We start from the raw sequence: 18156 nt of genomic DNA on the forward strand, positions 1-18156 counted from the left end.
TTGGCGGTGTTCTGAGAATTGTTCTTACTGATGTTTGTCCGATCTCTGTGGCCGGCATCTTCAGAGGACAGGAGTCGGAACTCTGTCCGTGCTCTGTTGCTGTTTGTTGGATAGTTGAGTATTTACAGCTATGGAAACAGCTTTTGTCCTTTTCAGGAGAGTAGCCTATATCTTATTGCTGTGTAAAAATAAGATCTTGTTGAATGTGTAATAAACCCTTGACTATGCAAAACAGTTCTGTTGGCTGGCTTTGCGCAGACACAGTGGCAGCAGAGAAGAATAATTTCCTCTGAACACAATCTAACCATGTTTGGTTGGATTCACTCCAAATTTTCTGCCGTCATCACCACTCCATTCTGTTCCACTTGTTTCATTACCTCCAGCTCTGGAAAACTGGAGTTTAGGTTGCCTCCATTCCTTGAGCAACTATGGATACTTATACAGTACTTGAATGGGGGAGGGAAAGGTTAGGCATACAGTTTGACAAGTACATAGTAGATGGGAGGCAACAGTGACATCTTGACATAGTTAAACAGATTAATTCATGAGAAGTGGGTTTCCATTCCAGATAATAATGGTGATTAACTTCCATATGAACCTCTGTGTATGGAGGACTGTAATGAGTAAAACCAGAAGGAACAGAGAAATGGGATAGAGCACAAAACTAAGAAATATCAAGAAGTATTCCACTGCCTTGGGAATAGAATCTGAAGATTCATTTTATTCCCTATTCTGGGGCAAGCAATAAGCTGTAAGTAAACATGCTGTGAGAGTGGAGAATTTTGTTAGTGCTGATTGATATTGAAGTTGCAGCAGGAGACTTTTAAAGCATACATGAATGTATTAATGGTTTAGCTTCTTATAAACAAGGGCATTTTGCTCTTAGTATTTAATTTTAAACACTAACAAATACAACACAATACCTGAGGAGAAATGGCATGGTCTTTACTCGGGAGATTGTGTCAGAGGGAAAACTAATTGGGCAAAGATGGCAGGGGCAGGGGCTGACTTCGCAAAGGAATGACAAAGAGGCAATGGGAGATCTGGCAACAGGAAAGAGGGGGCCATTGTCGATTACAGAACATACAGTGGGGTCTCTACTTAAGAACGTCTCTACTTAAGAACAATCCAACTTAAGAACAGCTCCATTTGCTAAATTTTGCTTCTACTTGAGAACAGAAATCCAAGATAAGAACAGGAAAAAAAAACCTTTCCTGCTCTTTTTTTAACCTTAGGTCATCTTAGGTTAAAAAAAAAATTCTCCCCCTAGTGGTGGAGTACGTATTAACCAGCTTTGCATTAGTTCCTATGGGAACTAATGCTTCAATGTACGAACGCACCTCTACATAACAAAAAAACAGCCAGAACGGATTAATTGGTTTTCAGTCCATTCCTGTGGGAAATTTTTCCTTCAACTTAAGAACGTTTCAACTTAAGAACACCATTCCAAAACGGATTCAGCTCTTAAGTAGAGGTTCCACTGTAGTTTCTATGGACGGAAAAGAGCAGATATGGATTAAATGGTTTTCAATGCATTCCTATGGGAAATGCAGATTCAACATAAGAACTTTTCAACTTGAGAACCACCTTCCAATACGGATTAAGTTCTTAAGTAGAGACCCCACTGTATCTGAGATGGTAAGTTTGATGAGGTTTTGGGGAATCTGAGATGGGGGGGGAGAGAGAGATGGAACCCCTTCTAAGGCAAACAGCAGAGGGAGGAAGTTGTAATTGGTTGGTGGCTACAAACAAAGGAAAGTTGAAGAATCTTCTTGGGTAAAGATAGTGTGGGAGACTCAAGAAGCAGAGGAAGTTGCTTTTTTCTTTAAGAATTACTGTTTCTTTGCCTCTCTTGCAATGATTGTGCAATTCATCTCTGGAAAAATTCCAGACCCTTCGAAGTTCCATCTTAATGCCAGGCAGCATTTGGCCTTTCTACCCAGGCTTGCAGAGAGCCAATCCCATTACAGTAGAACTTCTTCCTGCTTTGACTTGGAAATTGGATTCCTTTCCACCGCCACCCTGCACGAGCTCCATCGAGTTCATGTCAAGAGGGTTCAGGCACAGTGCAAGCTGGAAGCCAAGATAATTAGATAAGGGAAGCTCTATCCATTTGCAGACATGGCCTCAGTAGCAGCTGGGTGATTCCCAATCATTTATAGTGTGTGCATGTGCACACATGGTTAGGCATCCTTCAGTCTCGAAAGACTATGGTAGCGTGCTCTGTGTGGAGGACTTGGAACAGCGTCTAGTGTGGCTGAGGAGGCCAATTCGAGAGTGACAATCCCTTCCACACTGAAGACAAATCCAATCTGTCCCCTGTCCAGCTCCCTGGTTTTGCTGCTTTTGTGATTTCCTCTTTGCCTCGGCCTGCTGGGCAAGGGTCGCTTCAAATTGGGAGAGGCCACGATGCAGTGCCTGCCTCCAGGCTGAACGCTCAGATGTCAGGGTTTCCCATCTGTTGAGGTCTATTCCTAAGGCCTTCAGATCTCGCTTGCAGACGTCCTCGTATCGCAGCTGTGGTCTCCCTCTGGGGCGATTTCCCTGCACTAATTCTCCATACAGGAGGTCCTTTGGAATCCGACCATCAGCCATTCTCACGACGTGCCCAAGCCAACGTAGACGTCGCTGTTTCAGCAATGTATTCATGCTGAAAATTCCAGCTTGTTCTAGGACTACTCTGTTTGGGACTTTGTCCTGCCAGGTGATGCCAAAAATCCGTCGGAGGCAACGCATATGGAACGTGTTCAGCTTCCTCTCCTGCCGTGCACAAAGGGTCCAGGACTCGCTGCAGTACAGGAGTGTGCTTAGGACACAGGCTCTGTAGACTTGGATCTTTGTATGTGTCGTCAGCTTCTTATTGAGCCATACTCTCTTTGTGAGTCTAGAGAACATGGTGGCTGCTTTGCCAATGCGTTTATCCAGCTCGACATCCAGAGAGAGGGTGTCAGAGATGGTTGAGCCAAGGTACACAAAGTCATGAACAACCTCCAATTCTTGTGTAGAGATGGTAATGGAAGGAGGTGAGTCCACGCCCTGGCCCATGACTTGTGTTTTCTTCAGGCTGATTGTTAGTCCAAAGTCTTGGCAGGCCTTGCTGAAACGATTCATGAGTTGTTGGAGGTCTTCAGCAGAGTGGGCAACGATGGCTGCATCATCTGCGAAGAGGAAGTCCCGCATGCATTTCAGTTGGACTTTGGTCTTCGCTCTCAATCTGGAGAGATTAAAGAGCTTTCCGTCTGATCTAGTCCGGAGATAGACACCCTCGGTTGCAGTTCCAAAGGCATGCTTCAGCATGACAGCAAAAAAGATCCCAAAAAGTGTTGGTGCGAGGACACAGCCCTGTTTCACTCCGCTTCGGATGTCAAAGGGGTCTGATGTTGAGCCGTCAAAAACTACAGTGCCTTTCATTCCCTCATGGAAAGATCTGATGATGTTAAGGAGACGAGGAGGACATCCAATCTTGGGAAGTATTTTAAAAAGGCCATCCCTGCTAACCAGATCAAATGCTTTTGTAAGGTCTATGAAGGCCACTAAGAGCGGCTGTTGTTGTTCCCTGCATTTCTCCTGCAGCTGTCGGAGGGAGAATACCATGTCAGTGGTGGATCTATTAGCTCGAAATCCGCACTGTGATTCTGGATAGACTCTGTCTGCAAGCACCTGGAGCCTCTTCAGAACAACACGGGCAAGCAGCTTCCCTACAACGCTAAGAAGAGAGATGCCACGGTAGTTATTGCAGTCACCCCTGTCTATTGCAGTCACCCCTGTGCACACACAAATGCCATATTCATGCATGATGACCGATTTTTATGTTTTTAGTCAAATGGCTTTGCTCACTTGTAGCCAAGGGGGTGTTGAGCTGAACTAAAATGGATAAAAATTTCTCAGATTAACATCTCATGAAAATTTATCCTAATACATGCAGAAGCCCAGCAGCCCCAAGGGTGGTTGCATGGGAGGGGCAAAAGACAAGCTGCTTGTGCAGAATACAGAAGCAAGGATGGGCAGGGACCTTCACTCATGGCATGCTGCGGAAGGGCTTCTGACTCAGGGTTTTCAGAGTGTGTGAGATTGTCAGGGAGTGGCTTGTCCTTGCCAGCCAGTGAGTTTCTATGGCCAAGTAGGATTCGAACTCAGGTCTCCTCTAAGTCTAGTCCAACACTGTTCATTACACCATGGTGACTCTCTCTGTAGTACCTTTTCTAGGCTACTGAAATCTCAAAAAACAGACTGGCTTTCAGGTTCTGCAGGATTCTTCAGTCTGTCTGTTGTCTGCCCTACCACTGAGGCCAAAAATGCAGAACTTGAAAGCTCACTTTTTTTTGTGGTCCAATTACATCCTCCCTTGTTTTTGGCTTCTGTGCTGAATCTTTAATTTGTCATCCTGAGTGCTTGATGTAGAAATTCCATGCAAATTTGTATCATATGTCTTCCCCTTCTTCTCTTGAAAACCACTTGAAAACCACTTGATGGATACCGTTATGATGCTTACTATTACTGTGTGCTTAAGCAGTTTGTGACCTTGGGGAAATTCACATCATCAGTGAGGTTACTTGGTGTTTGAATAGAGTCTCAGGCATGAAGCTATGAAGAGTCTCATTGTGTCATTTTGGCATTGGCACATGTCTTGGTTTCTTAGAGGCACTCAATATGTGACATTCCTGCACAGAAATGTCGACTATACAGTCAATGTATATACAGCAAAAATTGGGGTGACAACTCCTCTACTATCTCTGGAGCTGGCTGAAGGCAGGCAGAAGAGGAGAAGACTAGTGTAAGTGGCGGGGCAGGGGAGGCCTTCCTGTTGTTTGCTCCTGGAGAGGACATTCAGAGATGGACAGACGGAATTCTGTGGTTTTACTGCATTTCCTTTTTAATACTTTAGATTAGAAACCAACTTGAATATAGGGGCAGCAAAGAGGTACATGAAGAAATAGAAACACTGACCTACCTTATATATATATAAAAGGTAAGAAAACTTTATCTTACATGGAGATTCTTTAAACAAACAAGGGGTCATACTTCGGTAACCAGCTATGCTAGTGCCCTCAGTTAATTCTGAAGGGATCCGGTATGTTAATAGAGAAGTTGTACTGCCAGTATTCTAAGCAGCGTGAACATCTGTGACAAATTGACTAGGGCTGACATCTCAGAGCCATGTCATATGAATTGCTTTTGTTCATGTGTTTTTGTACTCTATAAAAATTACCTAGAGATGTAATTTTGTGTGTCAGATAGATTTCCCTCATCAGAGGGGAAGCATCAATTAGATTAGGCATCCTTCAGTCTCGAGAGACTATGGTAACGTGCTCTGTATGGAGGACTTGGAACAGCGTCTCGTGTGGCTGAGAAGGCCAATTCGAGAGTGACAATCCCTTCCACACTGAATACGAATGCAATCTGTCCAGCTCCTTGATTTTGCTGCTTTCGGGACTGCCTCCCGGCTTCAGCCTGCTGGACAAGGGTCTCTTTGAATTGGGAGAGGCCGTGATGCACTGCCTGCCTCCAGGCTGAACGCTTAGATGTCAGGGTTTCCCATCTGTTGAGGTTCATTCCTAAGATCTTCAGATCCTGCTTGCAGATATCCTTGTATCGCAGCTGTGGTCTCCCTGCACTAATTCTCCACACAGGAGATATATTGGAATCCAGCTGTCAGCCATGCTCACGACATGCCCGAGCCAACATAGATGGCGCTGTTTCAGTAATGTATACATGCTAAAAAATTGCAGCTCATTCTAGGACTATTCAATTTGTAACTTTGTCCTGCAAGGTGATACCAAAAATGCGTCAGAGGCAACACCTATGTAAGGTGTTCAGCTTCGTCTCCTGCTGTGCACAAAGGATCCAGGACTCACTGCAGAACAGGAGTTTGCTCAGGACACTTGATCTATAGACCTGGATCTTGGTATATCCTGGCAGCTTCTTATTGAGCCATACTCCCTTTGTGAGTCTAAAGAACATAGTAGCTGCTTTGCCAATGTGTTTATCCAGCTCAACATCTAGGGAAAGAGCGTCTGAGATCGTTGAGCCAAGGTAAACAAAGTCATGAACAACCTTCAATTCTTGCTTGGAGATAGTAATAGAGAGAGGTGAGTCCACACCCTGGCCCATAACTTGTGTTTTCTTCAGGCTGATTGTTAGTTCAAAGTCTTGGCAGGCCTTGCTAAAATGATTCATGCGTTGTTGGAGGGCTTCAGCAGAGTGGGCAACGATGGCTGCATCATCAGCGAACAGGAAGTCCCGCATGCATTTCAGTTGGACTTTGGTCTTCACTCTCAATCTAGAGAGATTAAAGAGCTTTCCATTTGATCTGATTCGGAAGTAGACACCTTCTGTTGCAGTTCTAAAAGCGTGCTTCAGCATGACAGTAAAAAAGATCCCCAAAAGGGTTGGCACGAGGACACAGCCCTGTTTCACTCTGCTTCGGATGTCAAAGGGATCTGATGTTGCGCCATCAAATACTACAGTACCCTTCATTCCCTCATGAAAGGACCTGATGATGTTAAGGAGTTGAGGTGGACATCCAATCTTGGGAAGTATTTTAAAAAGGCCATCCCTGCTAACCAAGTCAAAGGCCTTTGCAAGATCTATGAAGGCCACAAAGAGTGGGTGTTGTTGTTCCCTGCATTTCTCCTGCAACTGTCTGAGGGAGAATACCATGTCAGTGGTGGATCTGTTAGCTCGAAATCCACACTGTGATTCTGGATGGACTCATACTGAAGAGACTCCAGGTGCTTGCAGACAAACATGGGCCAGCAGCTTCCCTACAACGCTGAGAAGAGATATACCATAGTAGTTATTGCAGTCGCCCCTGTCTCCTTTGTTCTTATACATGATGATGTTTGCATCCTTAATGTCCTGTGGTACTCCACCTTCACTCCAGCAAAGATGAAAGACTACATACAGTTCAGTGGTGATGCAACTGCTAAGGGGAAGCAACTGCTAAGAAAAAATTAAGGATTTAAGAGGCAGCACCCCTCAAGATGTTTTGGGGATATTATGTTTATCTGTGTGCAAGTTGCTTTGTGTGCCAGTTAGATAGAGGTACAGTGGTGCCCCGCATAGCGACGTTAATCCGTAACGTCGCTATCCGGATTCGTCGCTATGCTGGGGGGAAAACCCCATAGGAACGCCTTAAACTCCGTTTAAGGTGTTCCTATGGGGGAAAAACTCACCATTAAGCGAAGATTCCCCCATCCGGCCGCCATTTTCCCTGTCCAGTAAGCGAGGGCAGGGCGCGAAAACGCTGTGGGCGGCCATTTTGCTGATCCAGCGGCCATTTTGGAACTGCCGATCAGCTGTTTTCTAAACATCACAATGCGATGTTTAGCCTATCTAAACATCGCAATGCGATCGCATTAGCGATTGCAAAAAACACATCGCTATGCGGATTCGTCGTTAAACGGTGCGCTCGTTATGCGAGGCACCACTGTACATTGAGTATACTTTGGAGAAATTACTCTTTCAGTGTGTGTCATGAGCTAAAATTGGAGCTGTAACTCCCCAAATAGAAATTGTTTATAAAAAGTACAAAACTGGCTGAGTAAGAAGGAAAAGAGTGAGAGCGACAGGGGTCTATTTCCATTGTGTTCACTTGAAGGTTGGTCTCTCAGCACAATTTTTGTGCTGAGAGACCAGCATTAGTCCTTTGGAAAGACATGGAAGGGCTCTTAATTTATTTTTCTTCTGCCCTTCCTTTGAGCAGGTCAGGGTCGTACCTGTGGTTTCTTGGTTTCTCTTAACCTTTTTCCCCCTCATAGCACCACTGGAAGGGAGGCAGTTCAGGTTGAATTGCAAACTGCCAAAGCTCAGCCAGTGGTTTTCATGGTGGTGTGTGAACTTGAATCTATGTCTCCCTAACCCAGTGCCAAGCACCAGTTATCTTTAAAGCTTTAGTACTAATTCTATATGCAGAGAAGAACTGGGATGGAAAATGACGCAGCCTCAATTTTTGGCACACCTTGACAAGCCAACCATTATTCTGTGAATACCACCGATTCCGCCACTTAACAGAGCTGCCTTATTTGTTCGGTCTCCAAGTCCATTTGGAAGTTACGAGCAGTTTTCATTGTTTTTTTTTTTTTTTTGCAACAAAGAGCATGCTATTTTGCGAGAGAGTGCCAGGTGTCCAGAAGCAGTCATACTTGTGCACCTTGGGCAAATTAAAATTGCTCTGGCAGTGAGAATATCCCAAAGATTCCTATGTATTAACTGTATTTTTGGAGCTTTACCCTCAAGAAGTTCAAAGTAATATACAAAGTGTGTGCAGGCACATGCATACACACTCACACAGCAGTTCTTAACTCACCTTTTTCTTTCCTGGTTAAATTATCCTACCAAGTATTAATATTACTTTCTTTTGGTGAAGACTGCAGAAAAAAATGATTCTCCAATACCTCTCGCTTGTAAATGGCACAAGGTAAAGAGAAATAATGGGTAGCTGTAACTTACTGAGCTGATATATAAGCTGGGATATTTCCTGTAGGGAAAAAAAGGCTTTTATTTAGCTTATATTGCCTTGAAATCAACAAATGGATAACATTTCTAATGGGAATGGGACTTCAGGGCCTTTGTGACACACTGAGCCAAGGAACTGGTTCCCTGCACCTGCTGATGGTGCCCTGTTGCTGGCTGACAGGAACTGAAAAAGTTTACAATAGAGCTGTATTCTGTGAAGCTTGCTTTCTGAAGCATATCAGCAGTTCTTTTTCTGGCTTTAGTTTTAGTGTGAACTTAAGGTTACATTGTTTTTCTTTTTCTTTGTTTTAAAACTTAATTTTGGGAGGACTGTTATCTGTAGTATTTCTTTCTAAATGCTTTTTATATTTACACGTTTGCTGACTTGCAAAAATATCAGATAACAGCTCAGTGCTTTAGTTATCTGGCTGCTGTGCCAGAGGTTGGAGTTCCATTCCTTACTGAGTCACCTTAACGGGCCGGATTTGATGATCCACAGAGTCCCTTCCAGCTCTGCAGTTCTAAGATTATTAAAAACTAAAACACAAAATAATATGGCAGCTTAATTTGAGCTTCTGTGGTTCAAGTTCACTTCCTCAGACATGAGAGTGAGACGATGTGGAAGCCCTATTTATATGTAGCACCATCACCAGGTGAGGTTACAGATAATGGATATTAGTTTGTGAGTATAGGAATGGCATTGTCAACCTAGAAATTATTTTAATTAGCAGGTACTAGATATGAGTCTAAAAGGTAACAAAAGCATTATTCATGCAAGTGCTAAACTGTGAGAATTAATTAATTGGTAATGAGGCTTGAATCCTTTTTCTATGACAGTCACTTTCAAGTCATTCGGAGTGTCCAGATTAAAGTGTTCTGAAGCAGATTTTTGTGTGTTGTCATTTCTGATATCAAACTTTTGTTCAATACTCATTGTCCCATTTGTCCTGTGGAGAGTGCAAAGGGTTAGATGGCAGAGAAGTGAGTTGGCTTGCCAAACCCATACTATTTTATTTTATTTTATTTATTTATTTTATTTATATCCCGCCTATCTGGTCGGGTAAGACCACTCTAGGCGGCAACTAGATGATAGAGATGCACTTAGTCCTCCCTTTTGCTCCTCTTCTTTGCTGTGCACAAAGTCAGCAGTTAACCTTGGCCATGATTTATAAGAATTCCTCCAGTCTTCAGTAGTATTTTAAAGCTGTCATGGTATACAGGTCCCAGATCTCACTGAACTAACTTCTAAGAAGTATTTGTAGTATTTAACCGCTTGGTAGCAAGTATCTCACCATATATTTCTTATTCGTCCTTATAACTGCCCTAGAAGGCCTACTGTAAGCATTGTTTCTTGCTTGGTAAAATGGAAATGGGAAACTATAATGCAGTTCATGGCTAAAATAAGGGTGGCTGGATGGTCTATTTTCCCTGTGTCATCGTCTTGCCTTTCTGTTTGCTTGCCTCAGCTACTAAACTGTGTAATTAAAAAGTGTTATGCACACAGAAGCTGAGCTTAGGATCAAAGATGAGATTTTTAAAGCTGTAATTATTTCTTAGGAGCCTTAACGAAAGCAGGATGACTAACATTCATGAAATTTTGGTTCAATATTTATAAAAATGCCCAAATCCTTTCAGAGAACAACTGGGTTAATATTAAATAATCTGAATTCCCTTGGAAGAAAGATATGTGTGCTTATCAAGTGCATAGACCGGATTGAGCCACTCTTTCCCATGTAAGAGGAAACCCAAAACAGATGGTCTCAGTGGAATCAGTAAGACATTGCAAGCTCAGAGCAAGGTGTTGCTCCCCATTCTTCAACCCTCTTCCCACGTATAGCAGTCCCAGGCGTCCCAAGTTTAGTCAACAGGACAGCAAAACACCAGGTACCAAAATTGCTAGCTACAACTTGGTTCACTGCTTTGGCTTTATGGTGATGAGTACCATAGTTCATGGTAGGCTGAAGTAAAAAGGAATAGCAAAGGGGAAAAATACAAAATTGTCTTTTGCATAAGTTTCTGTATTCAATATGTAGTCTCTACTTTGCTCTCATGACTGTTAGTTACAGGAGAGATCCCATACGGATTTTTTTAAAAAAAAACACTCTGTAGGTCAGAAAAGGAAACATACAGTGTTCATAGTGTTGAAGGGGGAATGAAAAGCGTGGATTTAAGAATGTCACAATGTGAAGAACACACAAATTAATCCTAAACATAGAGGCTTTGATCAGATTTACACCAATATTTAGGAAACCTATCTTTAGAAAATCTGTATCAGTGGGAGACTTGATTTAAAGGAGCATTATCTCTTGCTGATTTCATTATGATTCAAATTGTCTTGAATCAGTTCATCTTCCTGTACAGTATAGAGGCTTAGTACTAAAAATAAGACATAATAGCAGATCTGAAAGCAAAAAATCATTCTCATCATGTTTGCAATACCAAGGGGGACCTCTGTTTATTAAAAAATGTACCTGGGGTTCTTTGGTGTGAATTTCTATAATGATGGACAGATTTTCACAAGAGACAGATTCTTCACTATTTCTAAAAACAAGATTGGGCAGTACCTTTATTAGATCAGTGAAAACTCACAAACAGACATAGGCTTGTTTCTCAGTCCTGCAGAACTCTTCATCCAACTTGGAACTGCAATGCTTTGGAAGAGGGAAGGAGGAGGCAAACATTGCCAAAAGCCCCTGAAATAATCTTGGCCAGATGTTCAGACCATTTTAGAATCTGCACGAGGTATATGGTTACACCCTAGGCTAGTTACCGTATATGCCGCCGTATTAGGTGACGGGCCGTATTAGACGCCCCCCCCAAAATGCGGCGCCGGGAAGAGGCTTGGGGGGGTGGTGGGAGGAGGAGGAGGAAGAGGGGAAACGCGGGTGGCGGGCGAGCGAACGCGCGCTGCTTCCCTTCCTCCATCCCTTCCTCCCTGGACAGCGCGGCCCCGCATCACTCTCGCGGCGGCGGCGGTGGCTCCCTCCCTCCCGGCGGCAGGAGGAAGAGGAGGAGGAAAAGGGGAAACGCGGGTGGCGGGCGAGCGAACGCGCGCTGCTTCCCTTCCTCCATCCCTTCCTCCCCGGACAGCGCGGCCCCGCATCACTCTCGCGGCGGCGGCGGCGGCTCCCTCCCTCCCGGCGGCAGGAGGAAGAGGAGGAGGAAAAGGGGAAACGCGAGTGGCGGGCGAGCGAACGCGCGCCGCTTCCCTTCCTTCTTCCCTTCCTCCCCGGCCAGCACCACTCTTGTGGCGGCGGCAGCGGCGGCTCCATCCTGGCACCCGGCGTACAAGACGGGCCCCCCAATTGGAGGCATGTTTTGGGAGCCCCAAAACTCGTCTTGTACGCCGGCATATACGGTAGATGTTCTTAGTTCTGGAGACAGCATCTGCTTCATTGTAGTATAGCAAAGCCTGTGGCCCCTGCATGGTTGGGAAACAGGCATCTAGAAATATGGCCATCTCCATAGAGTTCAAATTTATACACATCAAGTAAATTTCCATCTATATAGTTTCCCAGCAGCAGGCATACGTGGTTTCATTTTCTCACTTGAACATACCTGTGTAGAAATGTGAATGGGTAACTACATGCAGACACTGTCTGCTATAGGGTGTCAACAAAAAATCCTTATCAACAGTGATTTTTCAGAAATTAAACATTTCCAGCTTCTTTCCTGACAGTCCCGAGGTTCTTGTTCAATCCCTTCCATTGTCAGGAAGCCGTGGGGGCCACAGGATGGGAGGGGGAAAGTCTTTAACAAAAATCAACAATGCTGTTAAAGTTGCCAGGAGCATGCTTCTTCCTTTCCTTTAGCTCCAACAGCTTCCTGATGATGGAAGGGTTTCCTTGGGACTTTATGTGGCTTAAGTTATGGCAACAGGATTGTGACCACTGCAAGAAATAACTAGTGTGTGGTTACATATCTCTGTATGTGACCACAATCTGGACTGTGGCCAACACAGGTGAAGAAGATTAGAATTCGCCCCTCTCTAGATTTATTTAAGCACATATACAGTGGTGCCCTGCAAGACGATGTTAATTCATTCCATTGAAATCGCTGTTTTGCGAAAACATCATCTTGCAAAAAGCGTTTCCCCATTGGAATGCACTGAAATCCTTTGAATGTGTTCCAATGGGGAAAAATAGTCGTAATCCAGTGAAAATCGCCCATACGGAAGCCATTTTGTGAAGCGCTGATCAGCTGTAAAATCGCTGTCTTGTGAAAAATGGTCTGTGAAGCACGGACCAAATCATCATCCAGCGAAATCCCCCATAGGAAAAACCGTTTTGTGAATCGCTATAGCGATTGCAAAATATCATCGTCCTGCAGATTACCCGTTTTGCGGGGTACCACAGTACCCTCTCATGAGTAATGATTTCCAAAGAGACAAAAACTATATTGGTGTAAATACAGTGGTGCCTCGCTTAACAAGCGCACCGTACAACGACGAAATCGCATAGCGATCCCTTTTTTGGGATCGCTAATGCGATCGCTCAACGTTGTTTAGATAGGGCGAAACTTCGCTTACCGATCTTCGCAAAATGAAGCCCCGACAATCAGCTGTTCAGCAGACAAAATGGCCGCCGGAAGCCCCGAAATGGCCGCGCGCAGCGTTTTCGCGCCCTCCCCTCGTTTAATGAGGGCGCGAAAATGGCTGCCAGCCATAGGAAGCATCGCTGAACGGTGAGTTTTCAGCCCATTTGGAACGCATTAAACGATGTTTAATGTGTTCCAATGGGGTTTTTTTGATCCGTTCAGCGATGTTTCGCTATAGCGAAGGTTAATCCGGAAAGGATTAACCTCGCTATGCGAGGCACCACTGTAGTTTTTTTAAATACCCATGTCTCTGTGTGTGGTTTTAAATCAAAATAGGTAAGGAGGCTTAAACTCATCCTACTTCAGTGTTCTGGTCCTGACATATATTGAACCCAGATGTTTACTGTAGTTATAAAAAGGCATCAATTAATTGCATGCCACAAGTTTAAAATAGCATGTAGTTTAGTCTTTAAATACAGGTATTGCAGCCTAACATGTTCTGTACCCTTTAAATAGGAAGAATATATCTTTTCCTAGCAGAAATAGAAATATAATACTGTAATCTTAGAACTGCAGAGTTGGAAAAGGTAAAGGTAAAGGTTCCCCTTGACAATTTTTGTCCAGTCGTGTTCAACTCTAGGGGGCGGTGCTCATCCCCATTTCCAAGCCATAGAGCCAGCGTTTTGTCCGAAGACAATCTTCCGTGGTCACATGGCCAGTGCGACTTAGACACGGAACGCTGTGACCTTCCCACTGAGGTGGTCCCTATTTATCTACTTGCATGTGCATGCTTTCGAACCGCTAGGTTGGCGGGAGCTGAGACAAAGCAACGGGAGCTCACTCCGTCGCGTGGATTCGATCTTACGACTGCTTGGTCTTCTGACCCTGCAGCACAGGCTTCTGCGGTTTAGCCCGCAGCGCCACCACGTCCCTGCAGAGTTGGAAAGGGCCCTATGAATCATTGAGTCCAGCCTGTATGACAGTGAGGGCAAACTATTGCACACGTGCCACAGATGGCATGTGGAGCCATAAGTCACCAGATCACTGCTACTCCCCCCCTCCGCACAGCCAAACCTGAGAAGGCGTCTGCAGCTGCAGTGCTGGCTCTTCAGCAGGCGGATCCGGAGCAGCTGGTGCTGGCAGCAGATCTGGGTTGGGGGGTCTCGAGGCACCTCCATGCCGGGATTCCCCCTTCCGCCACCATTTCCAGTTTTGGCGCCACACACCACCTGCTGTTTTGTTGTTTCTTCCCCAGTTTGGGCACGCAGGTCCGAAAAGGTTCGCCACTACTGCCCTATGAGGAGGCACAGTGGGGAATCAAACTCCCAAGCCTAGCAGTTCTGGATACATTTTGTTTGAGTGAATACATTTCACTTTTGCACTGTATTGCATTGTTATGTGACCACATGCCTAGCAGTCAACATAAAAGACAAACTGCTTGATGCAGAGGCTGAGCCTGCCTGGAGCAGGCTTGTTCTGTGCCTAAAAACCAGCCTTGCATTGCTATCCCTGCTTGGAGGACAGCCAAAGGCAAAGGAAGCCTCTTGCTTGCTCTAGCTTCCTTTCCTTGGTTTCCAGATTGGGCGGGCATTTGAGGTCCCTGGGGGCCGTTGCAGGAATGGGCCTTCATTTCTAACAGCTGTTTCTAATGAGCTCTTGCAAAGGGCTGGCTCACAGCAAGGCAGATTGGGAAGGGAATAAATGGATAGCTGCCGCTTCTTGTTTCCCATGTGGGACTTCTTTACAGCTCATAAATATATTAGTTTCTTGTTTATTCAGTTTGCAAGACATGTCATGGCCCATTCTCCCTCTGTTATGCCCCCTTATGTTCCGACTTACAGCAACCTGAGTATTGTTTCCAAGGTATGTGGAATACTTAAGGGATGGTTTTATCAGTACAACCCCCTCCCCTATGAGTTTCCATGGCCAAGTTGAGATTGGAACTCAAACCTCCTGTTTTACAGGCTACAGCAAAGCCTTGGCTGTGTGGGTTATGATGTAAGTTATATATAATTCTGAAAGCAATGGGTGAGCCTCAGCACTTGGTTGTCCTGATGCTTATTTAGGACAGAATATAGAGAGACAGAATGGTTTCCTATAGGTAAAGGTGTCAGGCGAGGGTGCATTTTATCCCCTTATCTGTTCAGTCTGTATGTAGAACATATACAGAAAGTTGGACTAGCTCGATTCAGATGACGGAGGAGTGAAAATTAGTGGAAGAAATAATTTAAGATATGCAGATGACACCATCTTAATGGCAGAAAGCAGTAATGACTTGACATTACTTCTGATGAAAGTGAAAGAAGAAAATGTCAAAACAGTACTGAAGTTGAATGTGAAGAAGACAAAAATCATGACTATCGAAGAACTGCAAAACTTTAATGTTGACAGTGAAGACACTGAAATTGTTAAAGATTTTGTATGCATTGCTTCAATCATCAGTTGAAATGAAGACTAGCCAAGAAATCAAAAGACTGAGATTTGGAAGAGCAGCGACAAAAGAATTAGAAATGATAATCAAATGCAAGGATGTGTCACCGAAGACCAAAGCCAAGATCGTTGTTGTGGGTTTTTCGGGCTCGAAAAACCCACAACAACCATCAGATCCCAGCCGTGAAAGCCTTCAAGAATACAAAGCCAAGATCATTTACACAGTTGTATTCCCAATAACTACATACAGAGGTGAAATCTGAATAATGAAGAAAGTTGACAGAGGAAAAAAATTGTTCTATTTAAAATATGGTGATGGAAGAGATCTTTGTGGATATCCTGGACTGCCAGAAAGATGGACAAATGGGTCCTAAATCCAATGAATCCTGAATTATCTCTGGAGGCAAAAATGCCAAAACTGAGGCTGTCCTACTTTGGTCACATAATGAGAAAGCCTCTGGGAAAGACAGGAATGGTGGGATAGATGGAAGGCAGCAGGAAGAGAGGAAGACCAAATACAAGATGGGTTGACTTCCTAAAGCAGTGGCTGTGAACCTTTTTGGGCCCAAGTGCTCAAACCAGGGGGGGGGGCACACACACACACACACACACCCAGCAGGTGGTGAGCTGTGGCGGCAGCAGCGGAACTGGAAGTGGCAGCAGAAGGGGATATCGCGGCTCCAGATCCACCGCCAGTGCCAGCTGCTCTGAATCCTGGCCCGCTAGGGCTATTGGGGACAGGATATTTGGGGGATCACTCATTTGTAAGGGCTAACATAAGTTGGAGGTGATTTGATGGCATGTATGTGAGGGTTCGTTTGTAGGGGCTTCAGTCACACCAAATAAAGTACGAGACGGTTTAAATTCAACAATGTTGTCTTCTTTTATGAAACTAGTAACATCAATAGGAACATCTTTGCATGTGGGTTCTGAGTTCTCTTGCTGTCTTAAACGCGACGGCAAGGGTGTCCAAACATTGTTAACAAAGGGGTTTAACTCGTCAAGGTCCCATGGTCCCGACAACACCTTCTCTGGTACCGATGGGTCTCCTTCATCTCCCTCTGTCGCCAATAATGGTAGGGTTTCCTCATCTCCAGTCCACCCCCAGAGTGGGGACCCCTCTCTCGGACTGGCCAGCCACGGCCCGGGAAGACTCCCATCTTCTGGAGCTCGGTAAGATGCCATGTCTTCTTGGCCTCAGTCTCCTGAGCCACTACCTCACGTTCCTCTCTCAGACGGCGCCTCCACTCCTTCGCCTCAGTCTCTCCCCAGTAGGAGGGACGGTGTTGTTGTCCCTGGCGCCTACGTCGTTCTGCCTCCTCGTGGGGAACCTTGACTTGTTCCCATTTCCCTGTCCAGGGATCTTGCACCCAAACCTTTTCCCAACCACCCGGGATGTCTTCCCGTCTCTCTCTTATATCTCCTACACCTGCCTCTACTGACCTTTCCCCTCTTCCTGCCAAATCCTCACACTTAACCCTTTTATCCCCAATACCAAGTCTTGGGTATCCACCCCTTGATGTTTCTGTCCCTCTCTATCTCTCAGTTCCTCCAACTCTTTAGTGTCCACCTTCTTGCTTTCTTTCCTAGGTGGAGAAGGCGGGGGGGGGGGGGGAGGTCTGAGTCTCCTTAGAGCAGGGGTCTCAAACACGCAGCCTGGGGGCCATTTGTGGCCCACCAGATGATAGTATGTGGCCCCAGCCTTGCCTGCCCCCCCTGAAGTGCCCACGCGTCCTCTGCTGTCAAGAATTAAAAAAAGCCTTGCCTCGCTTGCCGGCTTTCCTCGGGCTCTTGCTCCGCTTGGCGGAAAATCTGATGCGGCCCAGCCTCATCCAGACTCTGCCTCCAGCGGCCCCCAGGTAAATTGAGTTTGAGACCCCTGCCTTAGAGTGAGATGGGAGCGACGGCACTCGTACAAAAGCTTCCTGGCCCTGGCCTGGGGCTTCACAATGTAATAACAACATCTGAGTCCCAGTCTGACACTGCATCCACTGTACTACACTGGTTCACTTTCTTTCTATGTTTATGTTATTGGGTTCTACTGTCTGTGTTGTATTGTCATCGGATGGACTGTAGTTACCAAATAGTGTAAGGTCAATTGCACAGTCAAATATGTAAGGTGCTCCTCTTAGTTTTACTCTACACTTCACAATATCATGGATGGAGAAATCATGACCTGTGTGTTGCAGTTACCTACTGAGCTTGTATGCTACCTGGGATTTTTTAAGGATGCGGCACTGTGGTTTAGCTTGTCCCTTAATGTTGTGTAGAGAACTACAAATATTGCAGTTGGTTCAACAGCAAGTAAAACAAAACAACAAACTGAGCACAGTGCTTTGAAAACCCAGAATTTAGCCCAGAGTATATGCTCCTTTAATATTTTTACTCTACCTCTCCTTGTAGAAGGTCTGGGCAAGATATGTAGTCTTGTGAAAGTCCCTTCTGCTTATAGGTTGTGCTTCCCTTCACTCTGAGCTTCCTGACTGAGTATGGATTTGAATCTGGATCTGGGCTTTTGAAGTCGAACCTTGTCCTAGAGTAAAGTTCTTACTTTCGTCCTAAAATGCAGCGGGGGAAGGTGCCCAGTGGAGGTACTGGGACGAGAGTTGTGTCTTGGCCAGTAAACTTGGAGCAGAATTATATGGGATGATGTTTTAACTTCCGAGAGTCGTGGCGGTGGTGGGGCTTTAAAGGGTCAACAGTAGTTCTTCTGTTGAGATGAGCAGGCAGGAA

At 45.1% G+C, this 18156-nt stretch overlaps 1 protein-coding gene across 1 annotated transcript in view; it reads left to right on the forward strand.

The window, feature by feature from the left end:
- NUMA1 (nuclear mitotic apparatus protein 1) overlaps positions 1–18156 on the forward strand; it is an 85538-nt gene that overhangs the window by 6887 nt on the left and 60495 nt on the right. The window lies entirely within an intron of this gene.

Source organism: Pogona vitticeps, chromosome 3 (assembly GCF_051106095.1).
Source record: "Pogona vitticeps strain Pit_001003342236 chromosome 3, PviZW2.1, whole genome shotgun sequence".
Classification (NCBI taxonomy): Eukaryota; Metazoa; Chordata; class Lepidosauria; order Squamata; family Agamidae; genus Pogona; species Pogona vitticeps.